Source organism: Ambystoma mexicanum, chromosome 13 (assembly GCF_040938575.1).
Source record: "Ambystoma mexicanum isolate Mex_15411 chromosome 13, UKY_AmexF1_1, whole genome shotgun sequence".
Taxonomy (NCBI): Eukaryota; Metazoa; Chordata; class Amphibia; order Caudata; family Ambystomatidae; genus Ambystoma; species Ambystoma mexicanum.
The window spans coordinates 124,288,184-124,296,330 of NC_090938.1; the positions used below are offsets into that span (position 1 = coordinate 124,288,184).

The 8,147-nt window shown below is 44.9% G+C and overlaps 1 long non-coding RNA gene across 1 annotated transcript; it reads right to left on the reverse strand.

The window, feature by feature from the left end:
- Positions 1 to 500: 500 nt before the first annotated feature.
- LOC138520962 (uncharacterized) lies at positions 501 to 5,738 on the reverse strand. The gene is made up of 2 exons (XR_011282895.1): positions 5,648 to 5,738; positions 501 to 920 (listed from the first exon to the last, which is right to left on the reverse strand). It is a non-coding gene; the product is annotated as an uncharacterized lncRNA (long non-coding RNA).
- Between the last annotated feature and the right edge of the window lie 2,409 nt (positions 5,739 to 8,147).

Here is an 8,147-nt window from a genome sequence, read left to right on the forward strand (position 1 = left end):
AAAATAATAATAACAACAATACTCGCGCACACTGTTGTTGCGCCAGTCTTGGGCAGTCTGGCCTTTTATTTACTTATACTTGCGTCCTGACGTAGCACGCCATGAGAGCACTCAGGCCCACACTATGCCACAGTATAGTGTTACGTTAAGTCAGGTTATGTTATTGGCTCTCAGAAACACAGCTTCTGCTGTGTACATTGTCTCTGCAGCTTTTAGTCCTGTAATAAAGCATATGGTTACTGGAAGTTCTAGGACAGTAAGGTTGCTTTGCTAAAATGGTGATGTATACTTGTCAACTGGCCCCATACTGTCAGTTCACTCACCTGCCAATCCACTTGCCCTTCCATAGGTGTCAATAGAGCTCACATCTGCAAAAACAAAATCCTTTTTTTCACCTGCCTTAGCAACTCAAAAGGTTAACAGGTATGGTGATGCGAATGACTAATCCCCCACACTAACGTGAGATGGGGGTTTAGATTCTATTAAAGACAAGGAGGCGATTATTATGCATTACAATCTTTACTCTGAAACCACAGCAGCAAAGAAAAAACTTTTACAAACAAAAAAGTTTCAACAACAGAACTAGATAAAGTTCAATGTCAATGCATGGGGAACTCCCCAAACCATCATGGAGGATAGGGCATACCCTGCAGGGGACCAATGAGCAGGGACCCTCCTTTATATATGTCCATTACTCTAACGCCAACCCCTCTTTCTGCAGCTGACTTGCACCAGACGCCCAATGGAACGGTTGAACTGCGTAGCGCAGAGAAAAAGGATCCAGCGAAACCGGAGATCTCAACCTTTCCGCAGCCTGAAGCAATGAAGAAGTTCTTCTGGATAGGACTTCTCACCCGAAATCACGCACTCCAGAACTTGTAACTGCGATCCACACTCCTGAGCAGAACCTCAACTCGTACCTGTAAGAACAACAAGCAAGAAGGGTGGGTGGTTGGGAAGAACAACAAACCAAAGAATGTTCTCACTTGAACCACCTGTGTACATGTGTATCACAATTGTCATATCATATCATATCCAGGGTGGGTGGGAGGGATAATAATCGCCTCCTTGTCTTTAATAGAATCTAAACCCCCATCTCACGTTAGTGTGGGGGAATAGTCATTCTATGACAAGACAGGAGGCTCATATTATGCAAGTTCAAAGCCCTTGCATCTCATTAGTAAGTACAAAATGATCCAATATAATAGATAATATAATAAAATAATAGGAAAGGAAACATTTTTTAAATGCTTTCATTAAATCAATCTGTTGACCAATCAGAGAATTGCCCAAGACTAGGTTGCCCGAAAAGCTGTCTTATAAGGCAAAGTCAAATCCACTGCAAGAAAAACAGGAATGTGCCAAATCCAGCGTTCCTTACAGGCCACCAAAACCAACTGGTTAAAAGAGGGGAAAACATTGAACAAAGTTTTCCTATACTAATAGGTTAGGACAAAACCATCTGAAATAAACACCTATGTTGTTCAATCAAATATTCAAAACACTTAAATTCGTACCATTTTTGGGGACCTAGAAAGCAAACCAATGAAAACAAACACCTAGCTCTCCTGGAGATAAAGAAAAGTACCCCATAGGGGTGAAAGTCTTATAGGTTCCATCCCATGCATTAAAGGAAGATATCGCATTAGAAACAGGGCATGTCACAGAACTACACTGGGGAACCAAGAGGGAAAGACAAATCTTCAAAAGGGTAAAATGGGAGTAAAAAATCATTTTTATAAATTTTGTAATAGGACAATCCATCCTGAGCGGAGCTGAAAAGCAATAGAATTAATATACAATTGTCTTCAGACATATGTGTATACTAAGGAGGGAAGTCTTCTGGAGGCAGAAGCAGAATGGAAGAGAGGGCCCCACCTGAGAAGCTAAACCCGTCAAACCGCCAACACAGAGACCCTCAGACCTCCCAAACTCTTGAAGAAGGACTCTGCTACCATGACAAAAGGCAGATATTATAAACCTGATCCTTAAGAGGCCAAACTTGGCAAGAAGAAAAAATGTATCCGACATCCAATCCCTACCATTATAGTGATATCTAAACTCCTTTGTAGGTATGCCCGGTGCTTGAACCTTGATCCCTCCTCCCTGGTGATAAATCCCCTAGCGGATCAAAAGTAACCGAAGGAGGACACCAAATTTCCAAAATCTTAGCAAGACTCTAAACTGCAAAGAACTGATCACTAAATGGTTAAACTGAAGGTGTACACCAGAAGAGGTCCAACCTATATTTCAGCCAATTTGCAGATCTTTGAAGCTCACAGCACCCTGAGCTGGCACCTTACTGCAAACAAACTCTTGTGAAAACCCCAAAGGTCCACCTGCCATGCAGGTGACTATGATAATCAAGTCATCAACCAAATATATATCCCAGCACTCTGGTAATCGTAGCGGCAGACACCGTCTGAAAGTTAATGTATAGACTCTGGAACGCATCGTGATAGAGGGTCATAACGTGGATGGGGGATAGTATCACTCCCAGACCCCTCTATCCTACCAAGGGATATTGAGCCTTCCCAAAAGAGGAGAAACCTCCCCCACTTATCCAAAGGAAAAACCTTGCAATCCAGAAAGAAAACTACCCTGAGGACCACATTAAAGCCCCGCTTTACACCGTTAAGAGAAATAAATACCCACTAGCGCCTCTAACCAATCCCCTGACTGGACAGACTCCAGTTAACTTATTGAAATACCAGAGATTAGCACAAAGGAAAGTAACAGACGGGAGGGAAATGCTCAGTGCGAGTCTGCACTGGTCACCCGCCAAAACTCCTGTAAAAAGGAAAAAACTGAAACCATTGGATACTCCCAGAGGTGTAATATTATGATGCAATCTCCCCCAAGGATGGCAGGAAGGGGAATGAGGGGGAAAGAACTCTGGATAATTACCAATGCCCTGTAAATGCAAGGTTGAGAAGAAATCTGGGACCACTGTCCCCTCCAACCCTGAGGTCTGAGTCACTGTATTCATGTGAGGCTGACTGGCCACTAAGGGAATCAGGGGAAGGAAAAACTAAGCACATTGTCCATAGCAAAACAGTACTTATACAGTACTACGAACCCTCAGGTATATGAGTGGTGCTTAACACTACTACGAGCGTTGTGTGGTGTGAGGTGTTCACTTATCGATCTCAGCAGGATAAAAGACTGATGTAGACCTTTCCAAAATTAGGAACCTGTATCAGAACGGTCAGCACGGATATGAAAACAGCACTCTAAAGAGGTTAAGCAACGCTCATGAGGGTACAGAAGCCTGCGTGTACTCCTCGAGCAGAGGAGAAGTTGCAACACACTGTTAGACGGTTAGCTGAACCATAGGCCAAGCTTTGGGAGGAAAAACATGAGGCAGGCGCCAGCAAGTTATTATTTGGCAACTCGTCTAACTGATACCATCAAGTGTTTCCAAACACTCCATCCAAGTAAAACATGGTTGCTCAACTTGTCATGTAAAAAACTGAACGGTTACCCTCGAGCTGACCCTGTCTCCACCAGAACCAAAAGAATAAGGAATGTCCAATGGGACAAAAGTAGGGGAGAACAAACGTCCCCACTAAAGAGAGCCTTAAGCCCTACAGACCTCAATAGAGGCATAACGCATCATCTTTATTCTTCCTCATGTTGAGAGAAAATACTGTAGCTTAATCAGCACTGGTATTGGGTGGAGCAATTGAGGTCGGGAATCAAAACCTAAGGAAAGGACTGAGTTGTCCTGAAACTAACTAAGGTAAAGGGTGACAGAATTTTTAACTAAAAGATGAATGATAACACCAGAGAGATGGTTAGAGAGGAAGGTACAACCCCATATGGGTCTGTTTACAACCACTTCCACACTCTTTTCTTTAAAGCACTTAATAAATAAAGAATATATAATATATGAAATATATATAAAATATCCAAAGAAGAGGGGTTACGCTCTCACAGGGGACCGAATCCCCGGCCCTTATATAAGCTGATACTCACTGAGCTTTCTGGGCCACTGACAATTCTGAAAAAACGCAAATGTGTTCCAGTCAACACTTAAACATATTGTTTATCAAAGCGTACACTGAGCAAGTGCACCTCAACTGCTCACCCCAGCAGGGTGAGGCAACCAATAGTACACGAGGGAGCACCTCGCAGTAGGAACAAGGCGAAGCCTGAAACCGAGCAGGTTACTGCACGCCTACAAGACCAAACAATGGCGTCAGCCATATGCAGCACCTAAACAAAGCTGCCGACCTTAAGGAAGGAATACACTGAGCAAGTGCACCTCCAACTGCTCGCCCGAGCAGGGCGTGATAATCAGCAGTACACGAGGGGGTAACCTCGCATTAGAACTCAGGCAGAGCCTGAAACCGAGCAGGTTATGGTGCATGCCAGTTAAGGTAATTACCCAAGTTGCCCACTTTAAGGGAGGAAACACTGAGCAAGTGTACCTCAACTGCTCACCCTAGCAGGGTGTGGACACAGCCGTATACAAGGGGACCCCTCGCAGAAACCCCAGGCAACCTTGCCACCGAGCAGGTGACTGCACCTTTCCAGGGAAGATAACCCAAACAAAAGAAAACTGTCAAGTTGAAGGTAGGATACACTGAGCAAGTGCACCTCCAACTGCTCGCCCGAGCAGGGTGTGATAATCAGCAGTACACGAGGGGGTAACCTCGCAATAGAATCAGGCTGAACCTGAAACCGAACTTATGGCACCTACAGTGAAGGCAAAGCACATAACTTAAGAAATAAGTAAATGAATAAATAAACAAAGAAAATAAAATAAAACTGCAGACTGGCAGTGCATCGGGCTCTTGCGCTGGATGGTCAGACTTTGACCTAACAAACCCACAGTCTATCAGTAAACATTCTTTCTTTCCAGCACTAAAGGTAAGGAAATGTGTTGTGTCACCAGGGATACGAAATTACAAACATTTAACAAAACCACATTTTTACTATTAAAATGTTTGTGCTATAATCTTTCTGAAGAAGTCATGAACCAACCAAATGCCCATTAGGAAATCCCTGCTCAACTGAGCAAAAAAGGTGACAATCAAATACCTCCACTGTAAAATACAATTATTTAAAATATAACAATTAAAATATCTAATCTTAAAATATACAAATAAACATGCGCTGGTCGGCCGCGAACCCGGGTTTTCCTGCATGGGAGACCTGCAGCTCTATATTTGAGCTAACTTGGCTCAGTACTGAAACAGAGGCTTTTGTTACAAACATAAGCCACAGGGGCAGGCCGAACCCAAAGCCTGCAGCACCTGGAATCCCCAGGTGACCATAAATCTGTCAACGGGCACGAATTCAAACAGGCGAAATGAAGAGGGAACAGTGTAAACAACACTGCTCTCGCGCACGCCGGGAGCGAGTTGATTAATGCACTAGAAACACCTGAGTTTACAAGCGCGAGAAATTTTTAAAGAAGAAATAAATTAGAGAGCTCCCTCGAACTCACAACCTCATGGACTGTAGTCCGAAATTCAACCATTGCACCACTGCTTCAGCTGAAACAGGATGTATGAGCATAATACATATTTTCTTTTTGAAAGACACCAAAATGAAACCAACGGCCGCACGCGGCTATCCAGATACATTGTATCAAATACACAAATTCCTTTATAATAAAAGGTAATTAACACATATTTACCATATATGCCATATTCAAACTAATAAAGCCTACTACTGACAAACAATGTAAGACACAACTGAAAGGGGTGACTTAGCTCTGTGGTGTCAGCAGCAAAGAAAGAGGGGTTGGGGTTAGAGTAATGGACATATATAGAAGAGGGTCCCTGCTCATTGGTCCCCTGCAGGGCATGACCTGTCCTCCATGATGGTTTGGGGAGTTCCCCATACATTGACATTGAACTCTATCTAGTTCTGTTGTGGAAACTTTTTTGTTTGTAAAAGTATTTTCTTTGCTGCTGTGGTTTCAGAGTAAAGATTGTATTGCATAATATGAGCCTCCTGTCTTGTCATAGAATCAGTGCGCAGTAACCATTCTGTGCTACAAGTAAGGGTCTGCGTATGCAAAAACGTATGGAGATGCAATCGCATTGTAGGGTGAGCTCATAGGGTGGTTGAGTTGCTTTAGGCTAGTGGTGTGATATGATATGATAGGTTATTTATAACACGCTTAATACCCAGAAGTGTCTAAGTGTGGACTCAGGGATCAAACCTGTGGTGCTCCATGTCGTCTTGCTTCCAAGGCGAGCACGTTGCCTCCTAGGGAGGAGGAAGGGGCGGCAAACTCTTTAAAAAGGGATTAAGATTACTGTTTTTAATATTAAAAGGATTAAGCTGATTGCTTTTAATAAAAAATATATGCAGTAGACAATCTGTTTATATTTTAAAGAGCCGAGGCCCCCCTGGATATCCTTTGTGCCTCTTGGAGGAGGTGGGGGGGTCAACCCCTGGGTGGGGCGGGGGGGGCAGAACCAATATTTTAACTCAGGGGGGTGGGGGGCTCAGACTTCTAGTGTTTTGTTTTTTTGCCGCTGTGTGATTTGGCGGTATTGAGAGGGTGCGCTTTTGAGCTTGTTAAAAAAAAAGTTTTCCTCTTGCAATGTCTTGGGATTTAGAAATAACTAATAACGCGCCTTTCACCAGGCAGGCTGCTTAAACTCCCCCCAAGTAAAGTTTTCCCACTGAACATTAACATATGCTTTCTTTTGTGAATAGTCCCTGTGAACCTCCGCTTTCCCAGGAGATGGCGATGACCTCATCCTGGTAACCAGTTCCCCGGCTCCAGGGGAGCCACGCGCCCCCTTCCCCCGTCACGTGGTTCCATCCGAGCGCTGGGATTGGAGGCCTCCCACCCCTGTGACTCAGACGCCGCATTCCGCGCAGGGGGAACAAAGGGGTCTGTGTTGTGCTGGAGATGACCCGGAGCACATGGCTTTGAGAGCAGCGGAAGCTGGTGCGCGGAAACACTTCCAAAGAATGCGGGTTACAAAGGAACCGTGCGCGATAGCCCCCCCCCCCCCACCCGGCCACTAGTCACTCTCTCCATGTCCCTTTCTGACAAACTAAACATGCTTTGAGAGCGGCTGGTATCTATTTTCTAATTAAAATGAAAATACAGACGAAAACGTTGTCCTGAGGCTGGAGAAGCGATAAGCGAAGAAGTTCGGGACTATGTCTTGCCCTTCCCGGAAGCTCTTGTCTCTTGTATTCCTTTGGTGCACTTTACCCTGTGGCCACGCCCGCCTCGCTTTCACCCCCCATTGTCACTCAATTAAATCTCTACTCTTCCTGCCTCACGGTTCAGTTTTCCTTGCCCTCTCTTTTTTTCTCTTTGTTTCTTCCATGCATCTTCTCTGTCTGTGCCCCCTTTACTCTCCGCCACTTCCCCTCTCTCTTGTGTGTGTTCACTCTCTAGCAGGTGATGACTCCCCTGCCCAATCATGTCCATTTCTTCATTATCCATCCCAGCATGTCTCTCTCCCTCCCGTGATTACACTCCTATTCCTGTCAACATTTTCAATGAAAAGGGGGGCGGGGGTGAAAAGTGAAGATTTCACTTTTGCAGGTGAAATCTCAATTGACACCTATGGGAGTGCAAGGGGATTGGTGGGTGGAAAAACTGATTCTGTGGCAGGGGTCAACCAAAAAAAGCAGGTTAGTTGACAGGTATGCAGTTCTTGTCTCCGGTGAATATCCGCCTTTTCCCTTCTCTTTCTCTCTCTTAAAATATCTCCACTGCTCTCTCACTACCTGTCCCCCACTCATGTCTCTTGCTCTCCCGTATGTCATTACTCTCTTTGCAAATGCTTCTGCCTCCCTCTCTTGTCTTTTCCCCCTATGAGTACTCTCCCTCTCCCAAGAGTATCTATTTTGTCAATTCTTTCTTGATCGCTTTTACCGGCCATAGTACCGTTAAGAGGTGGCCCCGCCAACTAAGGGGCCGGACTGGTGACGCGCAGTTGGGGGGAGTTTGGGGGATGGTGCGGTTCGTGCTAGTTTCTGTTGGGAGAGAAATAAAGAAGGTTGTTCTGTCCCTCTGGCTGCGTGTCCTTATTCAGGCCCGATCCCGGGCAACTCTCGCTCTCATTCATTTGTGCTCGCACTAGTGCAGAATCGCTCCTCTCCCAGGGTTGCTGTGTTTCCATACTGCTCAACTTGTTCACTCTCCAAGGAGTATGAAG